The sequence below is a fragment of the Ovis aries genome, chromosome 4 (genome assembly GCF_016772045.2).
Source record: "Ovis aries strain OAR_USU_Benz2616 breed Rambouillet chromosome 4, ARS-UI_Ramb_v3.0, whole genome shotgun sequence".
In the NCBI taxonomy this organism is placed as follows: domain Eukaryota; kingdom Metazoa; phylum Chordata; class Mammalia; order Artiodactyla; family Bovidae; genus Ovis; species Ovis aries.
Genome location: NC_056057.1, coordinates 79570039 through 79587504, shown reverse-complemented (window position 1 = coordinate 79587504; position 17466 = coordinate 79570039). Strand labels below are relative to the sequence as shown.

At 40.3% G+C, this 17466-nt stretch overlaps 1 protein-coding gene across 2 annotated transcripts in view; it reads left to right on the top strand.

Moving 5' to 3' along the window:
* HECW1 (HECT, C2 and WW domain containing E3 ubiquitin protein ligase 1) overlaps window positions 1–17466 on the top strand; it is a 492408-nt gene that overhangs the window by 95203 nt on the left and 379739 nt on the right. The window lies entirely within an intron of this gene.

Here is a 17466-nt window from a genome sequence, read left to right as displayed (position 1 = left end):
TGCTACTGACATATGTGAAGGCTACATCAGTACCAATCAGATTTTAATATACATACAAATCACCCAGAGATGGTATTAGAAGGCAGATCTGATTCTGCAGGTCTGGGTGGGGCCTGACCTTGCTCCCAACTGACGGTGATATTGCTAGTCATCCACAGATGACCCTGTTAAAAGAAAATTCTGAGACAGTTACAAAAGCTAATTGGAACTTCATTAAAATCCAGAAGGATATGACTTTCAGGTTGCTCTGTTTGTGCTTAACGTTTTCTACAATCTTGCTCCACTTTAAGGAAGCTGGACGTGGGGAGCATGCATGGAAGTGAAAGCATTAGGTTGTGTTTTGGGGAACTCAGAAGAGCACCAATCTTTTATGTCTCAGCATAGAAAGAATTCAAGAGACAAACTGATAGATAAGAAGCGACTTCTTAGGATAGGATGCTTGTGAGGCTTACAAGAGGGCCAGCGAGAGAGTGCTGCACCAAGAACTTAGTGGACTATAGTTTTATAATCAAAGGAAAAGTGGGGAGGGAAGAAAACTGCTTTCTTCCTCACTTTTGAGAAGAGATCATGCTTCCGTCACCACCTCTTCCTCCATGTTGGCAGGGGCGTTTTCTTGTCGCTCCATGGTCAAGCTGGAATGTCATTGGCATTATGGAAAAATTATTTCAGGTTTCAGTACAATGAGGTTCTTTCACTTTGAAATGTCACCTTTCCATAAATTATTGTGTTTTATGTGTGCAGAGAGTGTGTCCTAAGGGCCATTAACTTACTAAGCTTCCCGGGCAGGATGTGGGTCTCATGCCACCAGTGTTTTATTGTTTGGGGGCATAACTCATTCTTGTGCTTCATGGCTTGTTGCTAAGCAAGCCTGCTTGGTTTTGTGGTTAAGCAAACCTGTTTTCTAAAGTGATCATTAACTTACAGAGGTCTTCCATATATTTTCTTACAGTTCCCTAGTGGGATTAACTATTTAATTACCTACTTTGTCCCTTTACTCTGTCCCCCTCAGCAGCTGCATGAGAGTTGCAGCAGAGTTGCTCAGAGTTGCAACCTGTGTCACAAAGGTGGTGTGAACCCCACTCTGGAGAAATAGTCAAAGAAAAGACCTGGACCCAGTTGTAAAAAAGTAGATATTTGCTGTTAGGAATGAAAAGTTTCTGGTGCTTTTTTTATTGTTTTTAAGTAATTCCTTACTCAAAGCACTTTCCACTGACAGTTATATTGGAGAAGAAGACTGCTGCTGCTGCTAAATTGCTTGTCGTGTCCGACTATAGTCAGCCCACCAGGCTCCCCCATCCCTGGGATTCTCCAGGCAAGAACACTGGAGTGGGTTGCCATTTCCTTCTCCAATGCATGAAAGTGAAAAGGGAAAGTGAAGTTGCTCAGTCATGTCCAACTCTTAACGACTCCATGGATTGCAGCCTACCAGGCTCCTCCATCCATGGGATTTTCCAGGCAAGAGTACTGGAGTGGGGTGCCATTGCCTTAGTTCCATATTACATGGAGTGTGGGGTTTTATAAGGCTAGTTCCATATTACAGGAATTTTTAGGACTTCAGGCCCTGGAGGCAGCATCTCAAGAAACCCTGAAAGAATTCCAAGGAGGCAAAGTGGGGAACCAGATTATATAAAAGTTTTGCAACAATGGGCAGGTAGTCTGAATGTCAAAAATTTATTGTTAATTAAAGAAAACCATATATCCCAAGTGAAGGAAGTTAGCAGTTTTCTATATATGGGATGATAGTAGAGTCTGGACTCACTGAAATCATTCCTTTGATGTGCACCTGCACCTCAGCTCTTATCAGGGGCCAGTATCTTTTCTTTTTCACATATTGAGTTTCCTCAGGGCTCACCTTGGGGAATGGCTGCTGTCTAAAGCTGCTCCATGGCAGGTATTCTTTTCCTTTGTGAGTTCCTTCAGGGCTCATCAGCGCCTGTTGGAGTGCTGTAACTGCTGATGATTGTGACATCCTTTGTTTACTGATATGGCAGGCAATATTCCATTTCTATTTACCAGTGAAAGTCACTAACACTTTTTGCAATTAACCAGACTCCAAGCAGAGGCATCTGAAAATTCCAGCCAAGGCTACCTCATTGCTAAGTTTCCAGGATACCTTTTATATAGAATATGATAGCAGACATTCAGCATATCTTGAACCTTGGAATGTTTTGTGTATTGCTTTGTTTTCTAATGCAGGGAAGATTATTAACTGTGGTAGATATTCAACACTTCAGAATTATTCTGGGGAGAGAAGCAGCTGAGCTAAGTGGATTCAAGTAAATAATCCTCTTCACTCTGGTATTGCCTTCACTCAACCATGGTCATTGGTGAGGAAATGTGTTTTATAGTTATAGAGGGAAAGGGGAGGGAGAATTTCTTCATGGCATAATTAAATCCTGATAAGCTTGAGTGATTTTCAAAAGAATAATGACAATGAAATGTATTAGTGTGGGGGAGTCATGGGTTGAGAATTATTTCTCATAAAGTATCCAGTTGGTCAGCAATGTATTTACAACAAGAATAATTTCAGATCCTCATCTTCTAGAGACTGTCCAAGGACCAGAGAGCTTGCAGCTGTAGGATAAATTGAGAAATGGCCCCTCTAACAGCCATCCCAACTGGGGAAGTCTCATAGTTTACAAATAAACCCATCTGTACACACATCCTTTTCCCACAATGCTTACCCTCCATATTCTAAACTTTGCTCTACCTTGTTTAATTCCGCTAAGGTTGTAAAGGAGTATTCTACACAAACATTTATTTATTCCTGATCTAGGTCCAGTCTTGGTTTTTGACTGCTGATAGGTTCACTGGGTGAATTAACATTAAATCTCAAACTAGAGTCTATCTCAAGTATCATTCTTTATTTTTTAACATTTTTATTGGAGTATAGTTGCCTTACATGTTGTGTTAGTTTCTACTGTACAGCAAAGTGAATCAGCTATATTATAGCCCCTCTTTTTTTGGACTTTCTTCCCATTTAGGTCACCGTGGAGGTCTGAGTCGTGTCCTCTGAGCCTTACAGTGTGTTCTTATTAATTATCTGTTTTATACATAGTATCAATAGTGTATAAATGTCGATCCCAGTCTCCTATTTGTCTTGAGACCAGACTGGAAGAAAACATTTCCCTTTCCATGTGCATGCTGAGTAGGACCTCCATGCAAGTACCTACCAGGCAAGACTGGAGGAGGGGGAGGAGGTGGGAAATGGGTGAGTGATGTCAGGGGTGACCTAGCTGTCAGCTCTTGACTCTGTCTGTCCATCCACTCCTAGCTTTGACTAACATTTACATTTGTGCCAAAAAGTTCGTCTGGGTTTTTCCATAAGGTCTTACAGAAAAACCCAAGTGAACTTGAACAATAATGGAACAATATATTCCATTTTCTATGTATTTTTAGCATTATGGGTTTCTAACTTACTGTCAGTATATAGCACATGCTATGATTTTTGTCCACGCCTCGCAGGCCACTTGCTTAATCATCGTCTGTACTTAATCTGTACTGAGTCTATCCAGTGCCTCACAAGCCACTTGCTAAGTCACTTTCTATGCCTTATATTGCTTATGTATGCCATCATTTTATTTGCTTTTCTTGTCTCTTTAGCTGAGTTGAATAATCTCAAAAGATACATCAGATTCACATATTGCAGTAAAATAGGAGGACTGATGGGAAAATACAATGTGAAAAATGCATTTTTGATGGCTTAGCCTAAAATTGCTGCTGCTTTAACAAATGGTACATTACTGAAGATTCTTTTTAAAGGAGTTCTTCAACTAATTCTCCTGATTGTACATTATTCATTTTAAGAAATTGGAAAATACAGAAAAGCATAAAAAAGAAATGAAAATCATCCTTGATACCACCACCTTGTGGTAATCAATGGCAACATTTTGGTGTGCTATATTTTTTTAGTCTTATTTTAGTAGACATCTTTCCTCAACTGTTAAGATTTTACATTTTTTTTCTGTATTTTGACTTTCCCCTGGATATTACAACATACAACATGCACATCTTCCTGCCATATTCATTTAATGGTGCAAATAGATCTTAGAGTTTGTAACTCAGTGAATCATGTCCTTCTTTTTGGATTTATTGAGTGTTTTGGGTTTTCTATAATGTATGTAGCCCTGCCTGAATGGATTTATGCATAAGGCTTTTTCTTCTCATACTACTTGCAAAGAATGGTGGTAGGATAAATATTTGAAAAGAACTAACATTTTGAAGACTTTAGAGATATGGAAAAACTAGATTCCATTAGAGTTGTTTCTGCTTGTATACCCATGGTTCCTGAAGCTAGAAAGGTTGAGTTGAGGATATAGTCTAATTTCTGCATTTATTGGGAAGTTAATCATGTGTTAAATGCTGACCTAACATGAGATTTTCTGTCTCTAAGAGTTTGGGATACTCGGTCATTCTCCAATTAGAAGCAGTATATGAAACACTAATAATCCCCATGTATGTGCCCACCTCCCCCCTCTCCCTTGTTTCCATAAAACCTAACCAAATTTCAGAGATGATGTCTTTCCTTGATTAGCTCCCCTCTTTTTAATTCCTTGTGGCAACCCAGATCTGTGGGTACAGCCAGGCAAATGCCTCAACAGGAGCGGAGGTGGTGTCTTAACCTGTTATTACTTTCCATGAGCCGAAAAGATGGGCTGTGGCAGTGAATGTTAAGCCCTCTGCTAGCTCCTGTGAGGCAGGTTCTGAGAAAGTTTGGTCTGAAGGAGACACTGAAAGAGGAGGCAAGCCTATTGTTTGATGAGCGAGAGGTTTTTTCCCACAGAAATCTGTAAATCACTGTATGCCCATTGCTGTTGCAACAGGTATAATCTGTTTTCTAGACAGAGGGACACCTAGATGGTAAACCTGACTTGAAAACTATAGGTAACTGTCACTTGTTACTAATTCTACATATCTTGAAAGAAAAAGAATCGTTAATGATGTGGTGATTATTACTGGGGTTACAGGCTTATAAGGAGGGCAGTTAACTTGGGTCTTCCGAAACAGCGTGGCTGTGTTCTGTGCTTTATGTGAGAAAGTTGTCAGGTCCAGGGTGTGCTCTGTTACCTTCCACCATGTTTCCTAAGAGAACACTCAGCTTGATCGCACACAGAAAGGCCCCTCCATTACGTAAGACTGGCTGGGCTGCTGATGTACTTGGCGCTTGAGCCCAGGGTTCCTGGGTGGAGCCAGGTCCTTCCCTCCTCTGCTTCCGAGGGCAAATATCATGCGATACGTTGCTTCTCAGGCTGGCAACATCAGTGTTACGATCAATGGAAATCTTTCTAATGACATGACTGTCTTCCTTCCTCCCTGATTCTATCAGAAGATAGTCCTTTTTGTTTGTTCTTAATTTTGACATTATGTAGAACTTCAGTTTTTTTGGTATTTTAAAATTTTGTTATTTTAATTCAAAAAATAGGATGTCTCTTCACCCGATTTTATGTTTTTTAAATTAATTTTTTACTGGAGTATAGTTGATTTACAAAGTTTTGTTTTAGGTGTACAGCAGAAAGAATCAGTCATACGTATACATATGTCCATTCTTGATTCTTTTCTCACATAGGTCATTGCAGTGTTGAGTCGAGTTCCCTGTGCTGTACAAAAGGTTCTTAATAATAGTTATCTATTTTACATATGGTAGTGTGTATATGTCAATTCTAATCTCCCAATATCCCTCCCCCTACTTCCCTCCTGGTAACCATAAGTTTGATTTTATCTTGACCCAAATGTGTCTTACTATTTCTAAGACAATTATTTTATTAAATATCTAGGGCTTAGATAGCATTGTTCACATTCAGTTGTTTTGCTTTGTAGGGGGTAGACTGCACTTTGGTGACAAACAGCCAGCCCCTGAGTGACAACCTAATCAGCATTTGTGTTGTCCAAGGTTGGGGCTGTCACCTTTCCCAGCTATTTGGCTTTGACTCTCAGAAGGTAATTTGTGCACGAAATCTCCTGCTTCCTTGATTCAACACCCTCAGAGATGCAGCTGCCTGCTCCAGGGTCAGAACCATCCTGAGTCAGAGATATGACTGGGATCAGATTGAGATGCTAGGAGTGTGGGTTCTGTGGCTTCTTTCATCATATATATTAGCTAATAAGTCACTTCTGTTGGTTTTTAATTAAGTTTTAGAGTTAAACTGCATACCTTTATTTACTGAAAATTTAAGCCCTTGGTGGATTTAAAACCCATAAAGAATAGTTTGTGATAAGAAAAAAAAAATTACGTATAAGAGTTTTATTTTCCTCTCCACTTGAGCTGTTTTTTTTTTTCAAGCATGTGTGTGTGCGTGTTCATGTGTATGTATGTTCATTTCATAAAAGCCCTCATTCATTATAGGATTGTCGTTGTTGTTTAGTTGCTAAGTTGTGTCTGACTCTTGCAATCCTGTGGACTGTAGCCCCCCAGACTCCTCTGTCTGTAAGGATTTCCCAGGCGAGAATATAGAACTGGGTTGCCATTTCCTTCTACAGGAGATCTTCTGACCCAGAGGTCAAACCTGAGTCTCCTGCTTGGCAGATGGATTCTTTACCACTGAGACACATGGGAAGCTTTATTATAGGATACCAGTGAGCTATTTTGAGGACAGGTTCATCTATCTTGAACCCACTCACATAGTCCAGTTAATTCTTAAATAAAAGGAAAATGTATTATTAATTGGAACATAAAGACATCCCCTCCCTGGTCCTAGTGTACCCTTCTATAAGGTGATATAGTCAAAAGGACAACTGTTAGAAAAATATTTCTTATTCTGTGTACATTCAAGGAAATTAGGAAGGAAGAGAAAAGAAGAAAGAAAAAAGCAGAATTTTTTTTTCTTTTGGGAGTATCAGCAAGGCACTCATTAAGTGAGAGGGAAGCAGAAAGCTCCTCCTTCCTCCTTAAACACATTTTCTGTATAATGAGCTCATACGAATTAGAGAAAGGCACTGCTTCCTTAGAACTCCCTCCTGGCATTCCCGGAAGGGCAGTACTGCAGCCATGACATTAAAAGACAGTTACTATTTGGAAGAAAAGCTATGACCTACCTAGACAGCCTATTAAAAAGCAGAGGCATTACTTTGCTAACAGTTTCGTCTAGTCAAAGCTATGGTTTTTCTAGTAGTCATGTATGGTTGTGAGAGGTGGGCTATAAAGAAAGCTGAGTGCCTAAGAATTGATACTTTTGAACTATGGTGTTTGAGAAGACTCTTGAGAGTCCCTTGTTCTGCAAGGAGATCCAACCAGACCATCCTAAATGAAATCAGTCCTGGATATTCATTGGAAGGACTGATGCTGAAGCTGAAATTGCAATACTTTGGCCACCTGATGCGAAGAGCTGACTCATTTGAAAACGCCCTGAGGCTGGGAAAGATTGAAGGTAGGAGGAGAAGGGGATGACAGAGGATGAGATGGTTGGATGGCATCACCAACTTGGACATGAGTTTGAGCAAGCTCCGGGAGTTGGTGATGGACAGGGAAGCCTGGTGTGCTGCAGTCCATGAGGTCACAAAGAGCTGGACATAACTGAATGACTGAACTCAACTGAGTACTAATATTCTACAAAGCTGTGATATCTGCTGAGTGAATGGCTCCCCAGAAGGTGTACATGGCCATCTGGACAGCTGTGGGCAGTGATCCTGCAGAGAGGACAGAGGTGTCATGACCCAGGTGGTTGCTATGAGTCTTCCCTCTTATCTTCCTCAGCCCTGAGCCCTTTCCTGATTTCCTAAATCTATGTAAGGCTCTGCCCAGTGAAAAAACCGGTAGGACATATGCTCATCATCAGGGCTGGTGGTTATAGGGAGATGATGGAACAGGATGGGGGGGTGGGGACCCTATTATCAGGGCATCCCCTTCCAGGACTGGCTCCATAATTTGTGAGGCCCAATGAGACATGAAAATGTGGCATACCTTGTGAAAAAATTATTCAGAATTTCAAGGTGGTGATAACAGTGGGGTTCGTCTGAGTGCAGGTATGGGTCTCATTGCCCATGAGACTTAGACTGGACCCTAGTGGGCCCTCTCAGCTGTCAGTGTCTTGTGTAGTCTGAGCAGAAAAACCCACATCTTCATGGCTCTGCCTCTGACCCTCAACACACACACACACACACACACACACACACACACACACACACACACACACAACCTCCCAGGATCACTTTGGACCACAGACAATTGTAAAATGGAACCATACTTTTCCATTATTCTTATTATGAGACCCTACTGTGTATTGTCTTTCTAAAGGTTCTAACGGTGTGCTTCCTATTTTGTGTCTTGTCAAGAATGCTACATGCTTTCCTTTCCCAAGTCCAAAGCCTTGAATGGCTTCATAATGTCTGTAGAACGAAGTCCGAACATTCTACCTCAATGCTCAGAATTCTCTAGGCCTTCATTCCATTCTTCCTCTCTCTACTCCTTTTTTCAGAGAAGCTAAACTGCCTCTCACTCAGGGATCATCCTCTGTGATTCCCTTCAGATATTTGAAATATTCTGTCATGCCTGCCTGTCCTTATCGACCCTTTGGCTCACAGATTTTTTTCAGCCTACACTGTGTATCTCTCTCCAGATAGTCTCTGCACTAATGGTCTTCAAGCTCTTTCACACAAGTCCTCCCTAAAATAATTTTTTTTAAGTGTAGCTTTATGCACTTTTAAGTTGACATTCAAAAAATGGTCTTTATTAAGTCTAAACAGTTGCAAAGTATGCTGTGCTGTGCTTAGTCACTCAGTTGTATCCGACTCTTTGCAACCCCATGGATGGTAGCCCTCCAGGCTTCTCTGTCCATGGGGATTCTCCAGGCAAGAATACCAGAGTGGGTCGCCATGCCCTCCTCCAGGGGTTTGTCCCAACCCAGGGATAGAACCCGGGTCTCTTGCACTGCAGGCGGATTCTTTACCAGCTGAGCCACCGTATCATTTCTTATTTTAGTATTGAGATTTTACAATAAAACTCTTTATTTTTTAAATATGTACCCAGTAGAATCTAAATATTATAGTACTTCAGTAGTCACCAGCATGATTGATAAAATACTTGTAAAGCTTTCCTTTAACAGTTGGACATTTGCATTACACTTTGTCCCCTGGAACTAATAGTTCTAATTTCAGTGACTTCATTGAATTTTATTCTAATATAAATATATTCTTATGCAAGCAACTCTTATTCATCATTGTGTCATATTTTGTTGCAACAAAACTATGTACCTGAGTAGGAATTAAGTTTTTAAACTTCTTGTGAACATTTAAGTTTTTCTATGTGTTAAAAATATGAGTCTTTATATTGTTGCAATTGTGATTAGTACACAGTAGATCAAACATAAATATAAGTCTTTAGCAAGGAAAACATAAAATTTTATTAGAATTGTATCTCTTAGTGAGTAGGAAGGGGCATTTATCTCTCGCATGTTCATCTATCCATGGATGAATATTATTTGCTGCTAGACTAAGATAGTATTTAGTATCAATCCTGTGTATTTTTTTAAATTCCATATTTAAAAGTCATGAGAACAATTTTCAGCTTTAATTCTGTTCACTTGTGGAGACATGGTTATAATAATAATCTGTGAATGAAATGGAGAAGTCACTTGATGTCACTCAGTTTTTTAAAACTCCTTCTAGGGTCCATGGCAAAAATCACAAAAATTACTTTTAAAAAATTATTTGAATATAGTTGGTTTACAATGTTGTGTTAGTTTCAAGTGTACAGCAGAGTGAATCAGTTATACATATATTCATTCTTATTCAAGTTCTTTCCCCATGTATGTCATTACAGAGTATTGAGTAGAGTTCCTTGTATGATACAGTAGCTTCTTATTAGTTATCTGTTTATATATAGTGGTGGTTCTAATATCTGATAACTGGATTAGGTTCTCCTTCTATTTGTTTCTAAAAGTATAGAAACCAACTGACTTTTAAAAGGACTAGATTGGCCCAGTCATCAGAGTTGTTTATTTCCCCTGTTTCTGGAATGTGTAACAAAAAAGGCTTTCCTAAATGAGTATCGGTTAAACCTGTCACTCACTTCAGAGGCACCTTCTATGACTTGATCTACATAGTTAGAAAATGTAGGATTGAAGTATTTTGAATTTAATGTGCTTCTGATAATATGATACAATATTTTTTAATCCTACATTTTTAATGTTTTTCTCAAACTTCAGAGTTGCCAATTTTAGCTCACTTATGTTGTTCTAGAAAAACTGACATACGAGAGGATGGTCAGGTCTCAGGTCTCGAGTGAGCCCCTGGGATGGCCCACCGTGTGAGAGTCTTTGGCTTCGGGCAGGAAAAGAATTCAAGAGTGAAACATAGTAAAGTGAAAGCAGGTTTATTTAGAGAGACACATACTCCAACGACAGAGGGTAGACCTTCTCAGAAGGTGAGAGAGGTGGCTTCAGGGCGTGGGATAGGCTCTGAAAGTGAGAGTGGCCCTGAGGTGTGGGGGTGGCTGGTAATTTCGTAGGCTAACAAGTGGGAGGATTATTCCAGCTGCTTTGGGAAGTGGTGGGGATTTCCAGGAACTGGGTCACTGCCCAAGCTTGGCCTCTTAGGCTCAGTCTTGGTGCTATCATAGTGCCTGTGCGTGTGCCATTTAGATGCTGAAGTATTACAGTCAGCACCTGATGAGGCTTAAGGTCTGCAGGAAGTCACATCTCCCACCATCTTGGGCTTAGTAGGTTCTAACTGGTTTTGTCAAGTCCTATTAGTCCCATGAACTTGGGCAAACTTCAGGAGATGATGAGGGACAGAGAAACCTGGCGTCTTGCAGTCCATGGGATCAGACAGAGTGGGACATGACTGGATGACTAGACAACAACAGCAACATTAGCTCCCCGTGCTATTTTTAATGGTTATGTCACTCTTTTAATGGTTGCACCATGCTCCTTCCTTCCTGTCCCAATGTCATTTAATTGGTGAAGTAGTCACTTTTAATCAAATGTACAAATCAATTAGTCAAACCAGATTTACTCTGTGTCAGGAAATTTTATTTTTCTATTTTTTTCTTTTACATTCACACAGTGTGTGTTAACACATGTTGCTGAGACAGCCATCTCACTTCTGAATTCTGAGAGAATTACGTAGATGAGACCCTGAGCTATGCCACACATCTCTTGCTGATGAAATAAAGCCCTCTACCATCAATATTTTGTACAGTGCTGTTTGCTTTGCTCTTGCGGGAGTCTAGGAGAGGAAGGGTCTTCATTACCAGTTAGTCTTCCCATTCGATAGTATATCTTATTACCAAGCCTGGCACTATAAGCTAAAATGCTCATTTCTGACCCTGTGTTTCCATGCATTGCCCTTAACAAAAAATATTATAAAACTTTGTGAAAAGCACCTTGATTGAAAAAAAAAAATAGCTTCAGGAGATGTTCACATTAGCCTTTGTTTTCCAGAAGTTTTTATGTCCACAGTTGGTGGAAGATTCATGATGAGGGACAGAAATACTTTCAGTTTTTTGGAATTTGGAAAAGAGTGCACTGGTGAAAGGGGAAGTGTGTGCAAATCCATTTTGAAGACTTAGAACATGAAGTGACAGCCTTACTCTAGGCTGATTCTTTTCTTTCTTCTGGGTTGCTTTATAAGGATAAATCCCCAGGAGGTAGATTACTAGACTTTTTTAAACAGGAACTTTTTTGTTGCTTGCAAAAATAAGGTCATGTTCAAATGGGTGACTGTATGTGGTCATCAGTAATGTAATGTTCTATATGCATTGCTCCACAGTATCACAAGAGTTGGTGTATTTTAATGTTAAAATCTTTAGGAAATTACCCCTACTTTATTAAGTTATTTGTATTTAATATCTGACTCTCATGTAGTAATAGCTTGTATTCATAATTTGAGCTGTGTATTGCTGAAAAAAAGCAAAAATTGAATTATAAAAAAATCTCTTTGCCTTACTCAAAGGATTTATTTTGAAGTAATTGCAAATGAAATTTTGTTTAACAAGAATACTGACGAGGCTATTTAACTCAGGGGTATGAATAATTCCTGCATTTCTTGGCAGATTATGTTTAGAAAAACTTTACCTATCCTTGCACCACAATAAATATTTTTGCTTGCTTCAATAGTAGGTGTCAAAGCAGCAGATTTTGTTGTTCTGTCATTGTGTAAGTTCATTCATACAATGAAGAAATCACTGACGAAGGCTTGAAACTAAAGACTATTTTGAATGAATCATGCATAGTTTATTGAATAAACAAGTAATCTAAGCAGTGAGATCACTCCCTTTTTAAAATCAAATTTGCAGTCAGTTTTGTTTAAGAAACCCTAACTCATTTTCTTTGTGGGTCGGTTTGTCCAGAACTGTATTGTTTGCAAGATGGCAGTAAAGGGAGCAAGGCATTATCAGAATCCAAGACAACAGAAAAAAACCTGACACTCACTTATTCATTATACAAATATTTATTGAGTACCTTGACTCTTCTGATAAGCAATTGTACAAGATAGGCATAGCCTTGCCCTGATGAAACTTACAGCCCAGCTGGGGCTGTCAAAGGAAAACGAAAGTGGCCACTAGTTAAAGGCAGTAAGATAGATTTTACTCAGTGTGAGTGCAGTAGGGGAGAGAGACTGCAGTGTAACCTCAACTCAGTTCTGCCAAAACAAAAGGAAGAAGGCCTTTGAAACCTGGGACTGCTTAAAGAAAGGTAATAAGGATGTTAAGGGGCGGGGGGGGGGGGGGCAGGGGGGAGGCTAGGCTGATGATTAGGTTCCCTGGGTTTGTTCATTGATGGTTTTCTGGAGGAGAAATAACCTTCTCATATTTTTGCATGTGTGCATGTGAAGTCACTCAGTCTTGTCCAACTCTTTGCGACCCCGTGGACTGTAGCCTCCCAGGCTTCTTTGTCCATGGGATTTTTCCAGGCAATAGTACTGGAGTGGATTGCCATTTCCTTCTCCAGGGGATCTTCCTGACCCAGGGATCGAACCTGGGTCTCCCGCATTGTAGACAGATGATTTACCATCTGAGCCTGCAAATAGGAGCAAGGCAGTCATAGAAGTTAGGCTCTTACTCTTCCACAGAAATTGGGAGACAGGAGTATCAGATGTGGTGTCCACATCTGAGAGGTGGCTTCTAGGACCTCTAGGAGACATTTGTGGGTGGTAGATTTCCATCTAGGAGAGGCAGGGGAAAGATTTATAATAGCAAACTCTCTAAGTGCTTTAGGCTAGAACAAACAGTTAATTCTGCAGCATTGAGTTTTCCCAGGCAGGATCATCATAGAAACACAACCTTGAGCTGATAGGAACTCCGCTAGTGTTTGTTCAGATCTCTTAGTGTTTGTGTGTGGGAGAGGATGTGGGGGGAGTGAATAAAATTATGCTGGGTGTTGCACTTCTTATAGGCCAAGGTTGAACCCAAGTGGACTGGGTTTAGGAACCTAATAACTAAAGTTTGGTCAAGAAAAGAGTCTTTGTCAGGTTACAGCCAATTAAAACAAGGCTGATCATGTCAGTGCCTGGAAGGGTGTGCAAGCTGTACACTGCACAACACTAGAGGTGCCATTTACTTCATAGTCTTTGTGAATAACTACCTACCCATGAGTTGTGCAATGCATAGCCTACAGAACTGCATGCAAGAATCCTATGACCACAGCTACTTTAGATGGTAAAAAAAATTCCCAGTTGGTTCTCTGTAGTTCCATCTTGGTCAGTAAGCAAGTTTCCTTCTATCTTGTCCCCACCCATGATATATAACTCCCTCATTCTCCTTTTAGGGAGAGTAAGTCTGTTGGACTGTTTGTGATCAAAAGTTGCTGGGTGGTGGATGCATATACTGAGCAGAGCTCAGCCCCAACTTCCTTTCATCCTGTCCTTTGGTCCTACAGGGAGAAAGTTTTTATTTACTTTCCCATCCAGGCCATCCTTCTGCTTGGAGACTAAAATCTCTATAAGCAGACATCATCTGACACCTATAACTGGGCCTCCTTCCTGTCTTCTTTTCCCCTTTGCAGTTGGGGGAACAAATTAAAGAACACAGGAAATACACAGACAAATACATCTAGATGAGACTCTGCCAGGAACACTTAATGGAAAAGGTTTAAAGGTTCTGGTGGGAATGTAAAGGAGCTCTGGAAACAGGATACAAGGGACACATCAGCCAGGCTGCAGCAGAGACACAGGAGTCTTCCAGGAGGCATCAGCACTTCTCTAAACAAGGTAGGCAAAAGGGAGGAAGACACAGTGCAAAGGGAGGGCTGGATGAAAAGCTTGTCATGCTTGTTGTTTGTCTTCCTTGATTCTTCTTGCCATTGAATCAGTCACATTTTCTTTATGGTTTTATCCCCTCTCCCAGGAAGTAATGTGTTTTGTTTCAGTTCATTTATTGGTTAACTTTACATTTTTAAGAGGCATAGTTCACTTTCCAAACACTAAAACTCATTAATCTCTCCATTGTCCTCTAACAACACAAAAGCTTTAAAATGCCCAGCTCCTCCTCCCTTGTCTCCCATATTTGGCACTGCTTTTATTTCCTTCTTTACATGAACTTTCAATTCTGGTCATTTATCATTATTTTTACAGTCATTTCACATTTAGATGAACCAAAGTGTTTGCCAATTTCTTTGATTCATATGGTGTCTTAAATCCAGTTCACTTCTAGACTCAATATCCTGTGTGCTAGAATAGTCTGTAAACTATTTAGAGTGGGAAATGCTCTCAGTCTTTGTTATATCTGAAAGTTAACCCTTGCTCTTGAATTACAGACTTGCTAAGTATCTAATTCTAGGCTAGCTGCTCTATTTTTCCTTGGCACTTGGCATATATTATTACATTGTCTTCTGGAGTCTTTTGTTGCTTAGGGAAATAGTGTACTTTTCTCTAATTTGCACTTTGGAGAGTCTTTCCTTTTCCTTTTGGTGATTTTTTAAAGTATTTTTCTCTGTATATTCTGTAGATTATCTTGTACCAAGGGTCCCCAACCTCTGGGATCTAATGCCTGATGATCTGAAGAAAACCTGATGTAATAATAATAGAAATAGAGAGCACAATAGATGTTATGCACTTAAACCATCCTGAAACCATTTCCCCACCCCCCAGGCCCTGATCCATGGAAAAATTGTCTTCCATGAAACCGGTCCCTGGTGCCGGAAAGGTTGGGGACCACTGCCTTATGCTGACTGGGACTCACTGAGCTGCTGCAAATCTTAGGAATTATACTGTTCTTCATATGTGGAAACTTCTCCACTGTCATTCCTTCAAACATCACCCGTCCCCCATTTTTAGTCTAAGTTTGTAGAACTCCTGTTAACACATTGTGGACATTTTTCATTCTTCTTCACTATTATTTAAACCCGATTTTCTGTATCTTTGCTTTTTACTTCTGCTTTCTGGGTGATTTTCTCATATCTATCTTCTAGTAGGCTAATTCTCTGAGTTCCCTTCAGCCTGTGTGTTGATTTATATGTTTTCATGACTAGATATTTCATATGTAGACTTTCTTTGCTTCTTTGGCAAATCGGCTTGTTCTTTTTCAGTGAGTGAAAGAAAGTGAAGTCGCTCAGTCGTGTCCGACTCTTTGCGACCCCATGGACTGTAGCCCACCAGGCTCCTCCATCCATGGAATTTTCTAGGCAAGAGTACTGGAGTGGGTTGCCATAGGATCCTGTTATTGTCCTATGATGTGTGCCTTCCTTTGTCTCTTTGAACGATTTAAGGTGACGTACTTCATTTGTTAAAAAACAATATTCAACCAAGTAAATTTGAAAATATAGTTGGCTTTATTTAATGATTTGTGAACTGGGCAACATTCTACCTAGCAAACAGAAGATACTCCAAGGAAGGGTTCAAAATGGGAAACTTTATGGAAAGAGGATGGGGCAAGTAAATTATTAGCAAAAGAAAAGAGGATTATTTGGGGTCAGGTCATCTCTTTTTTAAGGGAAGGGAATTTTTATCATACAGACATCCTCTTCTTCCTCTGGGGGATGGAGAAGGCCCCCATGGCAGGTTATGTCATTGGTGTTAACCAGAAAATCCAACTGCTGATTAAGATTACATTTCAGAGGCAAGTCAAAACTGCAGTTAGGTTAGGTATTAAATTTAGGTTTAGTATTATGGGTTTTTAGCACAAGTGTCAGAGAAGGCAATGGCACCCCACTCCAGTACTCTTACCTGGAAAATCCCATGGATGGAGGAGCCTGGTAGGCTGCAGCCCATGGGGTCGCTAAGAGTCAGACACAACGGAGTGACTTCACTTTCACTTTTCACTTTCATGCATTGGAGAAGGAAATGGCAACCCACTCCAGTGTTCTTGCCTGGAGAATCCCAGGGACGGGGGAGCCTGGTGGGCTGCCATCTATGGGGTTGCACAGAGTTGGACACGACTGAAGCGACTTAGCAGCAGCAGCAGCAGCAGCAGCACAAAGTGATGACATTTTAGGCCCATGGTTTTTCTCTTTAACAGTTCCCCTCTTTGAACAAATCTCAACCTGAAGGATATGATCAAAATTTAGGACATTATGAGTGCCACTCTCAGCTAAGGTTCTCGCAGAGTTGTTCATCTTTCAGGTACCCAGAGGTCATGATGTTTTTTGCTTAATTTCTATCATGTTCACCAGTTACAGTTTCAGATTCACTGTCTTTGACAGTCATTCTCTCTGTTGTTTTCTGATGTTCTAGTCTTAGGGAGATATTCGCTTGATGTTTAGCAGCTGCAAACATACATTTAAAGGTTTTGAAATAAAATAATGCAGCAGGAAGGTTATTATGATTTTAATAAACAGGATAATTTACCTCTCTTTTTTGATTCTTCTGGATGGTCTAAGAGTTAAATTGACATGAGATAGGTTAACAAGGGAAAATTAAGCAAAAATTTAACAACATGTGTACATGGGAAAGGTGCAAGAAAACTGGATACCTTGCCAAAACAGCTGAAACCCTCACCTTAAATGCCACCTTCAGCTAAAGACTGATGCATACTGGGGTAGTAGTTGGGAACCTCAAAGGGGAAAGAGGCAATTGACATGGAAATGAAAAGCAAATGTTTGGTTTAAACAAAAAAGTATTTGCTGGGCCATGCAGAGACAATGGGACACAGGAGTTTAACAGACTTTGCTAGTTCCCTCTTGTCTACACACCTAGTCTGTACTCTAGATATCTACAAAAATAGCTCCCCTCCTAGAACAGGTCCTCCATCTGCGTTCTTTAGGCATTTGGGGGAAAGGTTCTTCTTGAGTCTTTTGGGCCTTGTTTTTAGCTTGAAATAATCCACATATCAAAGAGACATTTTGGGGTGGCAATTTTGTTCCCATACAGAATAACTTCAAAACCACAGTCCCCAAGACCAAACCAATCAAATAAAGACCATTTTGAAGGAGTTTCCTTTTTAAGCCAAGTGGCTTGCTGAGTGATCTTGTGTAATTGCTTGAGTTTCCCCAGGTGTGTTAATCCAGATAGAGCAGGCTACCCTATTGTTAAGAACAGCTTTGGGCAGACAGTCCCGTGATTTTTGCTGGGCAGCTTATGTTGTGGCTGTGGATTCTA